Raw genomic sequence first — 17,533 nt, forward strand, 5'->3', positions numbered from 1 at the left:
TTTCCCCCTGAATTAGCAGGTTCTAGATCAGAAGCAGTCATTGCAGATAGCACTGTAACAAATCAGCAGCCACAGCCCAGTGACAGGAGATGACCCCAGCCTCCTCCATGGCCTCCCCCAGGAAAAGTGCAGTGCCATGGAGCACTGGTCAGCTATGCAAGGGTGTTGTGGGAGAAGAAGAGTAGAGGGTGAACAGGAGATAAACATGGTCTTCACGGTCATACAAAAGCAAGGGCTCAAGCCACACAATCTGAGGAAGGAGGGACATTGAGAGGCAATGTGTGAGCATGTGGTGGGTGAAGACTCCTGAGCAGCTGGCAGCTTGGGACTTCTGGGGCAAGACAAAGACTCCTTCTCTGCCCTCAGGTCTGAATGGACAGGATTGGTACTGTGCCACAATAGCCCATGATGGGGAACAAACTCCATGAAGTGGAGTTTCAAGGCCCACAAGGCCTGAATTGAGCATGAGCACCATGAGGAGGGGTTGAGTGACAGTGCCTGGAGATTCCCTTCTTGCAGGGGTCAAAGGAACCCATCTACTGACCAAAGAGATGCTGTCATTAGAGATGTTTTACTTGTGGGGTGCCAGATTTTGGACAATGTAGAAAGGCAAATGAAGCTCACCTGTCCCTCCAACTATCACCCCTTGTTCCTCATCCATGTAGGCACCACTGATATTGCCATGAAAAATCACTACAGAGCTCTATGAGCAAAGGTGGGTGTCTAGATGATGCTCTCCTTGATCCCAAAGGCAAAAGAGAAAAGCCCAGGTAGGAGTGGACAATTCCTGCAAATAAGTGTCTGGCTGCATGATTGGTATCCCAGGCAGCACTTTGGGTTTTATGACCATGGGGACTCTCCTGAGTAATGAGGCTACAAGCGAAATCCACCTAACAAAATGGAGCAATGAAGAATTGTTGCTCTTTACAGGAAAGGGCTACTCAAACGTGTGGAGCTCGTTTATGGGATTGATGATAGGCTGGGTGAATGCTTGTGTGTTGGTGTGCTGGGTTTGTGTGGCAGGGTTTTGGTAGCAGGGGAGGGGGCTACAGCAGTGGTCCCCTGTAAGAAGGTTCTTGAAGCTCCCCCAGCTCCAAATCAGACCTGCCTTTGCACCAAGGCTGAGCCAACTAGCTGTGCCTCTGCGATAACGTATTTAAGAAGGGAAACCTGAGAGTATGGGTGGGAGGGATGACTTTGAGGAAGAATTGTGAGAGGGACACCTATATGAACATCAAGGTCAGTGGAAGGAAGGAGAAGGAAGGGGGAGAGGTGCGCCGGAGCAGAGAGCCCCCCTGTATCCCATGGTGAGATAGATGGCAGAGCTGCCCTCCCTGCCATCCACAGAGGTCACCAGAGGAGCAGAGATTTGCCTGTAGCTTGTGGAAGACCCCACACCAGAGCAGGTGGCTGTGCTAGGCTGGGACTCTATGGGAAGGAGAGAAGGAGAAACCCCTGCTGTTGTAGCACTGGGAGGACTGCAACACATACAGGTGACCCACGCCACAGCATCTTGGGAAGAATGCATTCTGCGGGGAGGACTCACACTGGAGAAACTTTGTGGAGGATTGTCTCCCATGAGAGGGTCATGTGGAGCAGGGGGAAGAATGCATAAGAGTGCTTCCTCCCACCGCCCGCCCGCCCCCCCCCCCCCCCCTTGGGTGAGGAGATAGAAATATCTCGAACAAAACTGAGCTCAGGAAGAAGGGAGGGATGGGGAGAGGCATCTTAAGATATGGTAACGCTTGTCTCTGTCCCATTCTCTCTGTTAAGTGTTGGTTTTGTTAGTGTTTCAATTAAGTGATGTTCTTGTCTTTCTTCCCCTAACAAGTCTGTCTTTTGCCTGTGACTGTTAAATGGGTGAGCGACACATCACTGTCCTTATCTCAATTCCTGAGCCTTTTGATTAATTTTCCTCCTTCCCAGAGCTGGGGGCGGGGAGTCAGTGAAGGGCTGTGTGGTGCTCAGTTGCCCTCTGGGCTCAAACCACTATAGCTGGCATTAGAAGAGAGACCAATAAGGGTGGCACTGTGATGGGAGGTTAATGCAGACCACACAGTGAAGAAGCAGATGAGGTCTTCTGTAAAGAACTCAAGGAAGTCTCCAGACCACAGACTCTAGTTCTCATGCAAGACTTAAACTGCTCTAAAGTTCAAGGAGAAGGCGGCTGCAGAAAGCAGATTTCTAGAGTGTGGCAGGGACAACTTCTTAACACAAATGCTGGATGGGCCACAAGGGATTATATTCTCCTAGCAGCAGTAGTTCTTAAGGTTGTTGTGGTAAATCTTAGTGAGATGAATTATCATCCAGTAATATATATATAATATATATGCATACACACACAGTTAAAACCGTAACACTACAGTTCACATACACATTACATGCTTCTTGCCTTCAAATACGTTCCATGTGTGTTCTAGAAATGTGGTTTAAATCATATGCACAGGCACACACAGTGAACAAAATTCTTAAACTTGAGTGTAAAATCCAAACACTTTTCTTTTAAAAAAGCTGCCATCTTATCTTCCAATTTTATCTTCCAAGGCCAACAAATAAGACCATGTCACACAGCAAAAAGAAAACATCTATTCACTCTTCAGTCAGGTAACTTCAGCTTGGAACACAACTGGCAAAACTACCCCTCCTCAAAAACAGTCATTAGTGCAAGCATTGCTTCAAAATGAGAGAAGGTCACAAACAGCAAACAAACTGTGTCTTCTGTAACATATTGAGCCCATATTGCTAGAAAACACAGCTGTCAAGCATTACCTGAAGTAATTTTGCTGTGGAGCTCAAGTAGTTTAAATTAGTCAAGACCTTAAATAGACTTTCACACCCTCTAATCATGACACTGAGTATCAGAGGGTTCTCAGGGTTGGTAATCTACATAATTTCCCACTCATAGTCAAGAAACTCAGACCTTATTTGAAGTAGCTCTTATTATTATTGGCATTTCTTTAAAAGAACACCTTTTTGCCAACAGGCATAAGAAAACCCTAGCTAATGTTTTCATATGTTAAGCCAAGTAACACATGTTCATTGGACAGCAACTGCCTCTATTTTGAGGTATGTTCACGAACTAGAGTGACTTGCCTCTGGAGAATAAGGCATGAAACAGATCCAAAACACACAACCATGTGCTGCCTCAGCAGTTACCTGGTGGTAATGAGTGCAGACCCTGCAATAGGAGCCTTGTAAAACAGCTGTTCAGGCAATACACCCAGAGCTGCTGTGCCGTACGGCTAAAAACCATCCACTACAGTATCTGCAGGCCCTCTTACCTCCTGCTTTTAAGCAGTTCCTAAGAAAAGCAAGCATGCTGCCAGGAGATTTAATTTCACTATAGCGGTGTCCAAGTCTGCATTAGAAACTCTGATGGTGTCACAAGGCAATAGGAGGTTGCACGATCAGACAATGCTGGGACAGACAAGGCTAATTCCCACTCTGTTTTCTCAATCCAAATTTCAGATATTGGAATTCCATGGATATTATTAAATATACATCAGACTGAACTATGTTAGTGCCATTACCTAAAACTCCATCCAAAAGCAAGCCACTATGACAGCAGGTCTCCTTTCAGATAGGTTTTTGTAGAGGCCAAAACTATGCTGCTGGCAACTTCAAAGACTATACATTACATTGGCAGAAAATGAAGGTCCAGAGAAAATACCAAAATTCTGCCTTCTGAATTACTTCTCCAAAATTAAGGGATTTATTAGCCTGACCATAATGGAGATGAAGCAGATTTGAGAATGCAAGCGTTTGGTCAGAAGAATGTACCAAAACTGAATTAATTATGGATTTACCTGGGAGAGAAAGAAAAGATGTAAGGAGTTCATTTTCCCATTAAGCTAACTGTGAAAAGAGCATATTTTAGCGTGGATCTGTTTTTCTCCTGTTGAGAGATTGTCAGTCAAAGTCAGTCTTCGGTAAACACCACTACAAATCAAGGGTAGAACAAGCCTGTAGTTTCACTTGCTTAATGGGTTTTTTGTTGTTGTTGTTGAGTCTGAAGGCAGGCTTCATGCAAAACAAAGACTTAAATGAAGATTTTCCAAAATAGACACTTTTGAAAGCAAGAAAGGCAAATTACAGCTAGGGCCCACAGGGAAACTAAGCTCCTTCCCCACAAAAGCTTTGTGCAATGGAAGCAGATTTTATCAGTCTGCTTTGGAGGAAAGCAGGGTTAGTTCTTACACCATGGCACTGAGAGGACCAGCAGCAGAGCTTTAGGGTATTACTCCATGGAAGGGATCCTCTGAAAACAGTGCTGACTGGAGGCGTTTCCAGTCCTCCCCCTTCTCCTACAGCGATTAATTCCTACACTCTCCACACCATCTGCTAGACGTGACCACTGCTTCCATGGAAGTGCTTTTTGCAGCACTTCACAGACCCAGTTTAGAGCACAGGCACGGAGGCAGCTCACAGATATGGATGAGGCTGAAGATTCACAACAAAGTCCTGGCAGCACTCTGCTTACACCACTGCTTATGTGTCCTCGCCCCACAGCCCAGCATCAGCTGTGCTGCCACATTGTGCTTTATGGGAACAACTCAACTCAGGAAAAAGCTGCCAAAACATGGGGGAAAAAAATACACAGGATCAAGTATGTGAAAAACTATTAAAAGAGTAAAAAGGAAGGGGGTGTATTTCTATGGTTTTGTCTCACACACACATACATTCATGGGCCAAAAATTTCATCCCACAAAAGCAGTTTGTGGTGGTGGTGAACTTCAGCAGGTACAGAGGAGAAGCCACAGAAGCTGAAAATTCTCCCTCTGGTTTTGCTGATGAAGGATACAGAAGAAGGTCTAATTCCTCCTTCTGCAGTACCACCATGTAAGTGGCCTTTCAGCTCACAGTGCTTCATGAAGCATCTCCTCCTCAAAGTCCATATTCATACATGCCTGTACCACGCTGGAAGAGCAAGCATCCTAGTCTAACTAGACTATGAGAAGACCAACAGACCCTTTTCTGCCATTACCCTGACTTAATTCTCTGTTAATAACTGCATTCATTGTATCTTGAGGTTCTCCAGGAAGCATCAGCTGGATGTTGTGTGGATTAACTTCTCGTAGCACTGAGTTTTGTTGTCAGGCCCAACCACATGCTTGCTGTGCTCCACCCACCACAGTCTAAACTGAGGTGAGCTCAATGATCATCCTCTCTGAAATATCTGAGCAAATTGTGGCAACTAGCCATGACAAATCCTCTTGGATCCCATGACCACATAACAGAGCTAAGCATGTACATGACAACACAACTCTAGGTTTGAAGCACACACTTCCTTGACTATGTTCTTACCCAACTTCTTCAAGCACAGCCTAAGGGAAATGATTTGCTATAAGGCAAGTCACAGGCACTAGTCACAGCTTGTGTCCAGACACCATCTCCCAGCTCCAGCTACACCAACCGAAGAAGTAACTACTCTCAGTCCAATGCTCATCCAGACTCCTGTGGAGTTAACCAACCTTCAAAGCTGCCAGAGGAGCCATTTGGATGATGCTCCCTTACCCATTTCTGTCAAAAACAGCCAGGTGTGTGAAGACCTACAATTTAAACTGTTTAAGCTATCCCTATTAATTCTGACCATGGGAACAGCTGACAGAGCTGTGGTTGGAGGAGGAGCTGTGATCTGCCCAATAGTTCTTGATGTCAACACCTGCGGCTCAGAGGATGAGAGAAGAATAAAAATGAAAGTAGCTGTCCTTCTGCACGGCCAAAGGGGAGCCTCTCTGACCATTAGCCAGGGAATGTTGGCAGCACATGTTGTGTTGTATCTTCAAGCAGTAATGGAAAGGAATGCCTGCAAAAGCAGTGAACTTAAGTGCAAGAAAGCTCTGAACTGCCTGTGCTTTCAGACAGGGCAGCTGAAGCACAGCATCTTCCCTGGGGCTGCATGAGGAGGCTGTGGAAGAACTTAACCTTATACCAGCTTCCTCAGGTAGACCACAAACAGATGGGAGGTTGTGGAACCTACCCTTTCTAATGGAAGGGTTGGTGGGGAAGAAAAACAGGGTGGGTAAAAGCACAGGGTAGAGGAAAGACAGAAGTTACTAATTGGAAAAAGGAGTAGATCCTGAGTAGTCCTGTGTACTATAATAGTCCCGTAAGAAACAACACCCCCCTTCCCACCCCAATCCACCAAAGCTGCTTTCGGGTCAATTATATTCTCTCCCCAAATACTTGCATTTCTTAAAGCAAAGCACCTAGCCCCTCTATAAGGGGAAAAACTGCTGGTGCCACAAAACATATGAGTAGTGGAGTGGTGAGGAAGTGGTTAAAAACAAAACAAGCATATGTACTGGGAGAGAAAGTGTTCACTGCTCCAAGGCTGGAGAAGGTCATAAGGGACAGTGGCATGTAACCAAAGAAATGATAAATGGATTTGGCATCTGTGTTAACTTCTTCTCAGTAAATTCCCAAGACTTTTGCTGGCTTTTGTTACTATGTGTGCACAAATCCAAAACACACACACTGCATTGAATCAATCCACCACAGCACTTTTAAGTGTCTGCTTTTGCTCGGGTCTGAGGACACATTTCTTTCTCTTTTTTTTTTTTTTTTTTTCCTGCAAAGGTAAAAACCTTCTTCTTTTCTCGCAAGCAAAACTCTTCCTGAAAAATAATTCTGTTTACCCAGAAATGCTTCCCAACCCTTCCTCTTGGTGAGCAGAAAGCAGTAAGTACCGTGAAGGAGCCAAACTGTGAAAAAATTCTGGGGAGAGAGCACCGCTGGCTTCTCACATCATGTTACGACAGCCAGTCTGCACAGCATGCTGACTAAGTGCAGGGGCTCACTCCTCCGCTTCCTTACTCAGTGATCTCATTTTTTAAATGGATGTCTATAACTATAAATGTATAATGGGTTTGAAAAATAATCTTATCCTGGGCAAATGGAAAACCTAAATCATCAACTTTGGCAAATGAGGGGTTCTGCTAAAAATAATTGTGGTATTTCTGGTTTTGCAAAACACAGTATTTTCAAGTAAGTTGGAGACTAATGTATCTCAGTGGCCTCTTCCTGAGCTTGAAGACAGACAGCAATAGTCTCCTGCTCCTTACAATCAAAACCAACAGAACTAAATGAATAAGCACAGGCAATTTAACCGCTCCATGATGAATTTACCAATGGCACTAATGAAAAAGGCAAGAATCATGCCAAGTATAGACTGCTGCTCTTTGGAAGAGCCATAAGGAACTGCTGAGAAATGGAAGAGGAGGTGGCTGGCGAGGCAGGAGGACCAGAAAAGGCTGAGGGGACCAGGGTAGCAGAGACTTCCCCTTCTAAAGTCTCAGGGAAAGTACTAGAGCGATGGGGAACTTAAAGCTCTTGAACTGATACGAGAGTATAGCAACAGAAGAAATAATAGCTTTTCCCTCTGGGCACTTGGAATAAGAGTGAATAATAAAACTTTTAGGCATCTACTAGCAAGTCAAAATGCACCGTGAATAGACAGCATTTACTTCTCACAGGCCAGGAATGATGGCACAGCACTCCCCCTGAATGTCTAACTCCTGGAAGAGTCAACAGTGTGTGACCCACATTCTCCATTGGGGTGAAAACTGCTGGCTTTGCTACTTGTTTGTTTTCTTCCTTCACTCTATAGTTTTGTGAAACTCAGAAGTTGCCAAAAACTGGGAACTTTCAAAATGGAACGCAGAAGCTTGAGAACAAACAGAGGAAAGAAAGGTTTGGTCTCCACAGCACAACCATGATGCAAAACTATACTTTGGGCAATTTTAAAAAAAGTATTAGCTCCAGAAGGGTGAGGAAAAAATGAAACCTTGTAGCTTGATAGCTGAAGCATGACAGTTTGACTATTAATGCAATAGAAAAAAACAGTTTTATGAAAGTATTTGTTCTATGGGTCACACAAAGATAAAGTGCAAGGGCCATTTTTTCTAAGTAACATTTGGTAGCAAAATATTAAAAAAAAAGACAAACAACTGATTTTCTTATTTGGAGAAAGGAATGGCTGGTATGTTTTAGTGAAGACAAACATCCAGAGACTATCCTTGCTGTTTGAGAGTTGATCTTTTTTAATAGGCTTTTCCGAGATTGGCTGATGCCTTACTCAGCAGCAGTTTGTAACAGAAGAGGAAGCTGCTGCTAAGCATCAACTAATGAATTCTGAAGTTCCAAGAAATGGTAACATCAAATATGTGTATCTATATATTTTTGTGAATTACATACACACAGAAGGGACAGGAATTGTGATACAGCTGTTGGGGGAAAAAAAAAAAGAAACAGGAAAAACATTGTAAGATTTCCCCTTCATTTTAGGGCTTTTTTTAAGAAAAATGTTTAACAATGCAAATTTAAAAAAAAGCCCTGCTAATAAGCTGAGCTGTCACACCTTCTGGAGGAGAATATAAAATGGGCATTTTAAAACAGATGATTTTATAGACACAGATTGTGTTTTCCACATTAACTGCAACTTTTCCTTTTGTAATTTATACTGTAGTTTGAAAACACCAGGAGTTGAAGGGTTATGCAAGCTTCTGCTGTGACACAGAAAGTGGAAGGTACTTCCACATTTCTCTCTAAATTAAGATGAAGCCAAGAGATCAAATATATTGTAATTAATGGAAATTTTAAAGAGCCTTCTTTTCAATGAGATTGTTGTACAGTGACTTCTGTGATCAGCTTTACATTTTTGATTTAGTATCTCGTTTTCTTCTAACGATCAAAACCACACTCACACAGGTCTCCCATGTTCATGCACTAATCTTCAAGACGCCGTCTTTAATGGCAGTATCAAAGTTGTTAGCATGAGCGGTTTCTATGCACTGGTGGCTTTTTGAAGATGGCTGAATGAATCTTATTCACTCACCACGTTCCTCTTGGGGGTTATACATGCTTCTGTTTACAGGTATGCTAGAATATGCTGCATGCTTTCTTGTAATGTCCACTCCAAGTAGCTATTCATCCAGAGAGACTACCTTGAGATGCAGTGTCTGCCCAGGTCCTTCCTTACTCATGCAAGAAGCCCTGGTCTTGCACCTCTGTGCACCAAGAGCTGAGCAGAGGTCCCTGCCTGCCTTGTGTCCCTTGTTCTTTACATGGTCTCTCCTTTCCGCAGAAGGTTGTCACGGTTTGGATCAAATCCATGCTCCGTGGCTTCTGCTGGAAAGCACAAGGCCCAAATGAAGAGTGTAATGCAACTAGTAGTGTCAGCAGCTGCTTCCTACCACGTGCTTGCCAGCAGATATAGGTGAGGAAGCCAAGAGTGTGTGTGTATAGAGGCACATATGTTACCACTCTCTCCTTTCTATTGTCCTCCCTGGCCAGCTAGGTCAGAAGTTGGCAGCAGGGGTGCCAGTAGGGTTTGAATGGCATACAGAGGGATCGGGGGCTTGGGGCCAAGGGATCTGCAAGAGGCAGCAGTTCTGGGCTCCCATGGGGTTTCGAAGTATCTCGCCTAGAGACAAGGCATGATGTCCTCCAACAGCATGTCATCTCTTCAAGGGACAGGATTTCTCAACTCGAGTTTACAGGCACAGCCTTTACGGGTCGGCCTCTCATTTGAGAAAGAAAAACCTGGCATAGTGCTCTGAAGAGACTGTCAACCTACAGCTGCTAATTTATGATTTACTAATTCATAAATGTAGGCTTTGGGGAGGTCTCTTTGACAGAAAAGCAGCAGACTTTCTGACAAGGAGAAGCAGTACGGCAGGGGTGGTGCAGTCATGAGAGACATCCCCCTCCCTGGTCTCCAGCACTCGTCTGCGTGGTTTTTAAATCTCTTCTCTACAATGACAATTCAGAGGCACCACTTGGCTGCCCACCCTGCTAGCCTTAGGACTACTGCAGCACTTCATGAACTTTAATCCTCCACCAACCTATTCACCTTCATCAAATGAACATCAAAGCCTCCCCTGAAGTGTTTGGGATGGAAAGTTAACATTTACTGTATATTAAATGTGACTGGATACACCTCAGTTCACCTTTGCTTTCACATACAAGTCAGAAGGTTGAATCATACTGGGACAGGACTGAGCTACTCAGGTTTTGCTCAAGTTATTGAGGTTGCTTAGTTATTCCTTTTAAGCCAGACTCTTTAAGAGTCTGGCACACAAGGCTGCAGGGGAGCCTCAATGTTTCTGAAAATCTCATTAGGCATCTAGCTGTAATCCGAACCCGCAGCCTTAACATACAAATATTTGACCTTTCATAACTAGATGCATGTTCTGCAGAGGAGATGCTGTTGTGAGAGCTCTGCCCTCTCTCCCGTGGACATTCTCAAATAGCTACATTAGACATCCTGAGGTGCTGAGAAACTCCAGCACTGCAAGGGAGAGAGGACAACATGTAATAAAGATATGTTAAAGAGGGCTTCTTCCAGCTTCTGGTACTTTGGATTAGATATACAATAATTCTGGGTTCAGAAAAAAATGGACACTTCCTGACGCTTCAACCTCTTTATTCAGAATTAACTGCATGCCTGCATACACAACTAAGGCACCTCCTTGCACAGTCAGACCCTCTGCCAGCAGCTGACTAAGCCTCAAGGATGAAGGGAAAGATGGGAGAAAGAAGCAGGCTGGATTTTTGCCTTGTCTGCCAGACTTCTCCCTAAGATTGAAAACTTGACTTCTAAGGAATGCGTTTTCTTACAAGTAGATTTTTAAGAGTACAGCAAATACTAGCCCCTAGCTCTGCAGCAGCGGTTTCTGCAAGGGCAGATGTAGGTATCACAAAACCAAGGGAGAAGAAAAAAAAAAAAAAAAGAAAATCTTGATTCCTTACATGGCAGCTTAGGAGAGCACATCAGGATACCGAACCACACATTTATATTCTTCATGCTAAAGGCAAATAAATCACATTAGACACTGACTCCTTAAACACTTAGGACAGATTATAAGCACAACTAGCTCATCGCTGGCACAACCCCCCAACTTTTAACAGTCAGTTTATTTAAAACCTGCACGCTAGATTTGAGCCTTCTGCACAGTGAGCTCTAGTATGCCAAGTTGCAACCCAAAGTGACTCTTACTACCAGGCTATAAACCCCAGAAAATAGGGCTAAGGGTTCATTATGAACATGGTGACAGACTCCTAATTATAGTGGTGCTATCAAGCATGATAAAGGCTGGTTGGTTTTATTATAGTCTCATCCAAAGACTTGTTGGATGCTGGATTAGCTCATCTTTTCACTCCTGTTGAACTGCCATATGTTTCTTTTTCTCCTTTATGTAGCATTTGGCAGGAGTTATTTGTCAGCATTTAGAAAAAAGAAAACATGTCTGCAGAAACTTCATTTCTAGTTCTTTCCATGAAAAGTTTCTTGTTTTACCTGATAAAGCCTCAGAAATTGCATTTTCATGTCTAAAGCAAAACTGGATAAGAAAAGGCTGCTATTAAAACATGAAATATGGACACTCTCACACTGTCCTGATCACAAAACTGCAGCATAACATTTCAGTTTACTTCAAAGAAACAGATACCTCAGTAAAAAGCTGTCTCTTTCTCCCTTCCCTTCCACATCAATTCTGCCCGATTTCATATCCACTTCAAATATCTGCAAGTAAATCAGAGCAAAATGTAGCATTTTACTAACAGATTTGATTATTTATTCATCGCTATCATCTACCAGCATTGTTGCAAAGATCCAAGTTGCACAAAACAAGCCACAGGAAAAAAAATAATATTTATGCAAGGGCTTTTAAAAAAGCTTCTTGTTTGGCAGATATAAAACCACTGAATTTCACAAACTTAGCTAATGCACCATAGCAGAAAGAATTTAATTGCTTCTTCTAATCCCAGAAATCAGAGAGCTGGGAAGAACTAAGCAGCACCTGTATGGAGACAAACCTGGAAACCACTTAGCAGCACCTTTGCTAGACAGAAAAGAGAGCTCCAAACAGTTATTTCTTGACTTCATAATGGTTTTAGTGAAAAATTGAATCAATGGAAGAGCTTCACAGAGGTAGCCAGAGGAAAGGCAGATTATTTCAGCTGCTCTACAAACAATGCCCAGGAGAGAGGGGGAAGGTCGCACCACCAGCCTCAATTATGAAGCAGAATTAGGCAAGGAATGAGCATTTTGCTGTCCTGTGCAATTTGAATCAGCTATGCTCAGGGCATCTCTTCCCACTGCCTTTCCTCCCCTGCCTCAGCTTCCTCTTCAATGAGAGCACTTCTGCAATCGCAAGCAAAGTATTCTTCCACAGGCATCTCCCGTAAATGACATACTCTCCCAACAAATGACATGGACTCATCTCCAGATGGAAAGAAATACAGTTTATTTCAGAGAAGAAAAAGAAGGGGCCTTGAAAGGCCCCCAAAAGTGACCTAGAGGCAAGATAATGAGAACTAATAGACCACTTCTGAAAAAAGGAAGGTCACCTGTCACAGCTGCTATTCAGCTCTGCTAAGTGGTTTTATTGATGGGTCATTAAAGGATTCCCATCCACCTTCAGCCTGAGAATGGTTTTACAAAGCAGATAGTAGGAAAAAAAAGGAGAAAACATCTTGGCACTATTTCTTTTAAACTACATGTGTTTGACAGCCTTTCGAGTTATATTCTGTTTTACTTTTTTTCCATGATTTCCTCTATCTGTGTGGGCTTCTCATGCCAACCAGGGAAGCAGGAGAAACACTGCCTGTTAAAAAATTGTGGCTATAAAAATACAAAATTGCCTTAGGTTTAAGGTGTCTTAACCTGATATCATTATGCACTGAGAAGGTGCATAATGAAGATACGAGTTTTAATTAAATTTTCAAATGTTATTTTTAAATTTAAGGGCAGTCTTCCTGCAGCTGGGCCTCATCTCTAAATGTAAGCTCATGTGTTTGAATGGCTGAACTCCACTGTAACCCAGTTTGCATGGAAATAACTAATACAATTGATTTCATGATTCTCTGAGCCCTTTGGTGTAGGCTTTCAGCTGCCCTACTATTTGCAGCTGTAGATATGTAGTAGATAAAGACTAATGCTGTTTGTATGCCAACCCAGAGATGCAGAGTCGGCAGATTTTAGGAGCTCTGCAAGCCAAGCCATGAGATGCTCCTGCAATTTCCATGTAAGTAGGCTAACAGAAAACTGAAAAGATAAGGCAATTTTGATGGCTAGACCATAGCTACTCTATCCGGTGGTCTGGCAGCATAGCTAAAAGCAGATTTCCTTGCTTGGCTAAAGGGGCTTAAGTGTTCTGCCTTCTCTTCCCCCTGGCAGTGGTCAGGGGAAAGACAGAACCTGTGTCTCTGTAGGGATCTATCAAAATCTCATCAGCATCTGCAGTAACATGCAGGCAGGAGTAGCACCCAACTTCAACAGTGTCTTTATAGAAAAGCAAAGAATAACTAAAGCGCCACATGTTATTGAGGAAAAACATAGAGTGAACAAGAGCAAAAGTCACTCAGTTTTGATTGCCTGTAGTGTTCTATAATAATAATTTGATTTCTACCATTATATCAAGAAAAAAAAAAGAGAACCCATTGACAAGCACTATTAACAAATTTGATTATTGGCTTGAATTTTGTGGCTTAACACACAACAGTTATAAGGAGCGCATTAAGCTAACAGATACCATGAACAATGTATAGGTGTACACACATCTGTTATCTATAGGGGCCTCTACCTTACACATGCCTACTACACACACCTTAAAGCTCTCCAAAGCACACAAAAATTGCTCACGTGGTCACTATCACATTCTGCCCCACTTAAATCTTTTAGCCCCCTCCTCTGTATGGCCCAAGCTCAGACAGGAGCCATGGGGAAGCTGGCACGATGTGTCCCCATGTGCCTATGCGCAGACCTGGGCTCCTAGGGCACGGTAAGAACTGGCTTCCCCGCCGCAAGGACCAGACTTGCACAGCCTGCAGGCATCACCTCTTCGAGGAAATTTGCTGCTACGAATTAAAGACCTGCTAGCCTGTGTTAACTGAAATGTTTTGAGGACTTGCACTTCAGCTTATGTTGGTCAATATTCATAGAAAGAGCACAAGCACCTCTGACAGCAGCTCCCCTCCTCTTGCCAAATCCTGCCTCTGAGCTGTTAAAAGAAAAGGTCACCTAAATTTAACAGGACTAACAAGATATCTTCCTCAGTCCTCCTTAGAAACAGCTGAGCTGCTCTGGCTAAATGCTGGTTTTTCTTGTTAAACAACAACAACAGAATATTCAGCAAGAGGCAGACACCGAGTTAAAGAAATCTCAGTGCAAGCTGTTAAAATTTGGCAAACTTGTAAGCGGCTGAAAATAGAGTCTTGTAATGGGAAGTGTCAAACAACCTTGATAATAGGCAGCATTACCAGTCTGCTCTGTAATTCTAAATTATGTTTTATTACAGTGTTAAATATGCCTGAGCTCCATTTACCAGTTCCACCACTGCCAGCCTGAGAGCAGCTGCTGGCCGATGGCAAATTAACAAGTTGTAGTTTTCCTGGTGTAGACAAGAGGGTAGTTGTTTCTGGCTTTCAGCAGTCAGAGCAGGATCATCTCAGTGGTTTTTATAGAGCTGAGCATGTTGGCATATGGCCATTAACACATTTCTCAGGTGGCTCCCTGCAGTAATGAGGTGGCTTGAACATATGAGAAATAAGCTCAAGTTAGATTTTTCCAGAAGCCGGTGTAGATGCAGTCAGCAGATGATCGTGACGAAAGTACCACAAAATACACACATTCCAGAATTTTTGCTATTTTGGAAAAAAAATTAAAACTCAAGTTGACACTTGGGAGGCCCAGGGCCTTTACTGTATCACAGGGTAAGGTTTATAAGGTCAGGTCCACAAGGGGGTCCAGGGACCTTTCTTCTGCTACAGGGTAAAAAGTGGTCCACCTGTGCATGTCCTTCAGGAGAATCAATACCCATTACAGAGTCAAACCTTGAAGATCATCAACCTTTCTCCTTTCTCCTGGGGAAGATGAGCCGTATGATTGCCCAGCCTAAAAGACTGGCACTTTGTAAGAATTGAGGGGTTTCAGCCAGTCTCCAAGAAGCTCTTCAGATAAATCACGCAAAGAGGCACCTTTTCAGGGTGCCAGACTTGCATGGCATCAACCAACCTTTCACCACCCCCAGCCAGTCAGTCTGTAGGAAAGGCTGCCAGTTCTAGGATAGTCCAAAATACTTAAAAACTATTAAAACTACACGCCACATTGTTCCGGGGGGTGGGTAAGGCAGGGGGGTGGACATGACAACTTGCCCAGGCTGCATGCCCTGGGAATGCCAGATTTTGGCCATCACAGCAATTCTGGAAGCAAACCACCACCTCAGGTGTGCCAGAGAGCAGCTGCCCAGCTCCAGCAGTACAGAGGATAACTCTTCATGTGAGAACAGATCAGGAGAGCAGGAAAGATAAGTAGCTGACTGTCAGCACTGGGCTGGACACCCACTGGCATCTCTCCTGGCCAAGTCACAGCAAGAGAGTTGAGGCGGCTGCTGGCACAGTATCATGGTGACACAAACACGGCCATTTACCTTTCTCCTTCTTATCCCCGTTACCTCCTCAGCCACTTCCATATTTTATTCTCCCCTCTGCAAACCAGCCCCGTGGGTACCAAGGCCAAGGCATGGTGATGGTTTGGGTCCATGACACACAAGCTCCTGGAGGAACCACATCGTTCAGCCTCCCATTTCTACATCTCTAAAGTGGGACTAGCACTTCCCTCCGGCACAGAGTTACAAGGATATATTTTTGAATGCTCAAAGCATCCATATGTAACAGTAAAGGATCGAGAGAAAGATTCTCCAAGCAATGTATAAAAGCAAGAAGAATGCGTTCAAGTCAACTGTGCTGCTCAGCCTTCCGCCCCGGAGATCTTGGGAGGTGCACTGTGAAGCAGTGGGGTAGCAGGGACAGAAATCACTACAAACACAGGCAGGCACTGCCCCGAAGGCAGTGAGTGTGCATTTCAGCGTGCTGGCACACAGAGCTGGGGGCCAGTTTCTAACTACTGGTAGTTTCTAACTACTGGTAGTGCTGGCTCCTTTTTTGCCTGGTACATGCACCAGCTGAAAAGCAAAGCGGGCACTGGACGTTTTTCAGAGAGATTAAATAATCTTTTGATCTAGAGAACAGAGGGCACCTGCTTCAGAAGCTGCATGCTCATCCTTTCCTGATGAAGTCCCTTTGAGGTATCTCAGAGAGGACATGCTTAAAACACCTCAAGTCTCAGGCTGTTCGGCTAATCTGGATTCCTGAAGTTTTGCCTATATTCAAGGAGAACGTGATTTTTTTCTTCATCAACTCTTACAACCTCTCAGCTTTGATCAACATTTCCCCCACCCCAGGAGCATAACTCCACTTCTTTCATCCTTTCTGTACATCTTCCGAAAAGCAGGATCCTCTGCTAACCAATTCATGTACCACCTGTGCCAAAAGACTGGCTGAACATCTCCACAGCTTCAGAGACACTTCTTGCAGGACGCCCATTGCCTGCGAACAAAGTGTAGTCTGAAAAGCATCAGGCCATCCAGAACACGCAAGATTTAAACTGCAAGCCCACCAGGGCCAAGTTGAGAAGCTGCTGAACTCTCAAATGATCCGATATGGAAGAGCGAGAAGAAAGGGAGAAACAAATTGCTTTCTCATAGGAGGTAATGGGGACAAAGAAATAGATACAACTTGGGCTAAAAACCAAGTCTATCTTTCCCACAAGAAGGAAGCAGTAGAAAATAACTTGATTTTTACAAATTGTACCTCCATGATAACAGGACTGAGACTCACTTGGATTACTTCTTCTCAGGGACAGAGATGCAGCAGGCTGGATTTCTCTTTTAGATTCCAGGTAAAATTCTTCCATTTACAGTGACTGATGGTTACCATTTATTTCTTTTGCAAGTGTCACCTCTACCCTTCAGAACACAATCTTATTAGAAATACAGCCTTATGAGGCAGGGCAGCAAAAAATTGCAGTCTTTCTGAAGGCTCTAACAGGTATCAAGTGCTGTGACTGAAGGAGTATATACATTAGGTCTTTTTAGGCAGCAAATGTGGCTTAAGAAATTCCCACCTGTGCTACTGTATGCTTCCACCTCAACTGTGCCAAGTCTTGCGCCCTACGTTATTAACTGGCACCCGAGAAAACATGGATGTAAAAAAGAAAAAGTCAAAAGTTCTTTATATTTTAATGTAAACTCAGAAGTCAACTTATTTCAGTTGTCTGTGGCCATGCAAACACTCAGCAACAGCAGCAGTCGGCATCCTCCTCAGGATCACCAGGAGAAAGGCACTCAGGGGAAAGCTTAAGATACAGTTGTATCTTAAGATCACAAAATGATGTGAAGTTTGGAAAATGACTGGAACCTGGTACACCTGCGTCCCAGTTCTGCCTATCTTCCTCTACCACTGCTATGCACATGACAGAGCAGTCATTTAAAAAAACATTTTGTAGTGGTTCAATATGAAAGTATTTCTGGTAACTATGTCAGCTAAAGCTAAAAATAAAATATAACTATTTGTCACATGAGCGCTGTCCATAAGCCTGGACAACTCATTGCAGGAAGTTTCTCTGAGAAGAAAGGACAATGGTAATTGTACCCAATGGCTCCTGAAGCTGCAACTGCTGAGATGGTATTTC

General features: G+C 43.7%; 1 protein-coding gene across 2 annotated transcripts in view; it reads right to left on the bottom strand.

The window, feature by feature from the left end:
• PLXNB2 (plexin B2) overlaps positions 1-17,533 on the bottom strand; it is a 262,562-nt gene that overhangs the window by 204,326 nt on the left and 40,703 nt on the right. The window contains exon 2 of one of the 2 annotated variants that reach the window (XM_074870095.1): positions 11,451-11,524. The exons of the other annotated variant lie outside the window; for it this stretch is intronic. The gene's annotated coding sequence lies outside the window, so the exon portion shown is untranslated. The remainder of the gene's footprint in view (positions 1-11,450; positions 11,525-17,533) is intronic. 2 annotated transcript variants of the gene reach the window in all.

The sequence above is a fragment of the Strix uralensis genome, chromosome 5 (genome assembly GCF_047716275.1).
Source record: "Strix uralensis isolate ZFMK-TIS-50842 chromosome 5, bStrUra1, whole genome shotgun sequence".
Lineage (NCBI taxonomy): Eukaryota > Metazoa > Chordata > Aves > Strigiformes > Strigidae > Strix > Strix uralensis.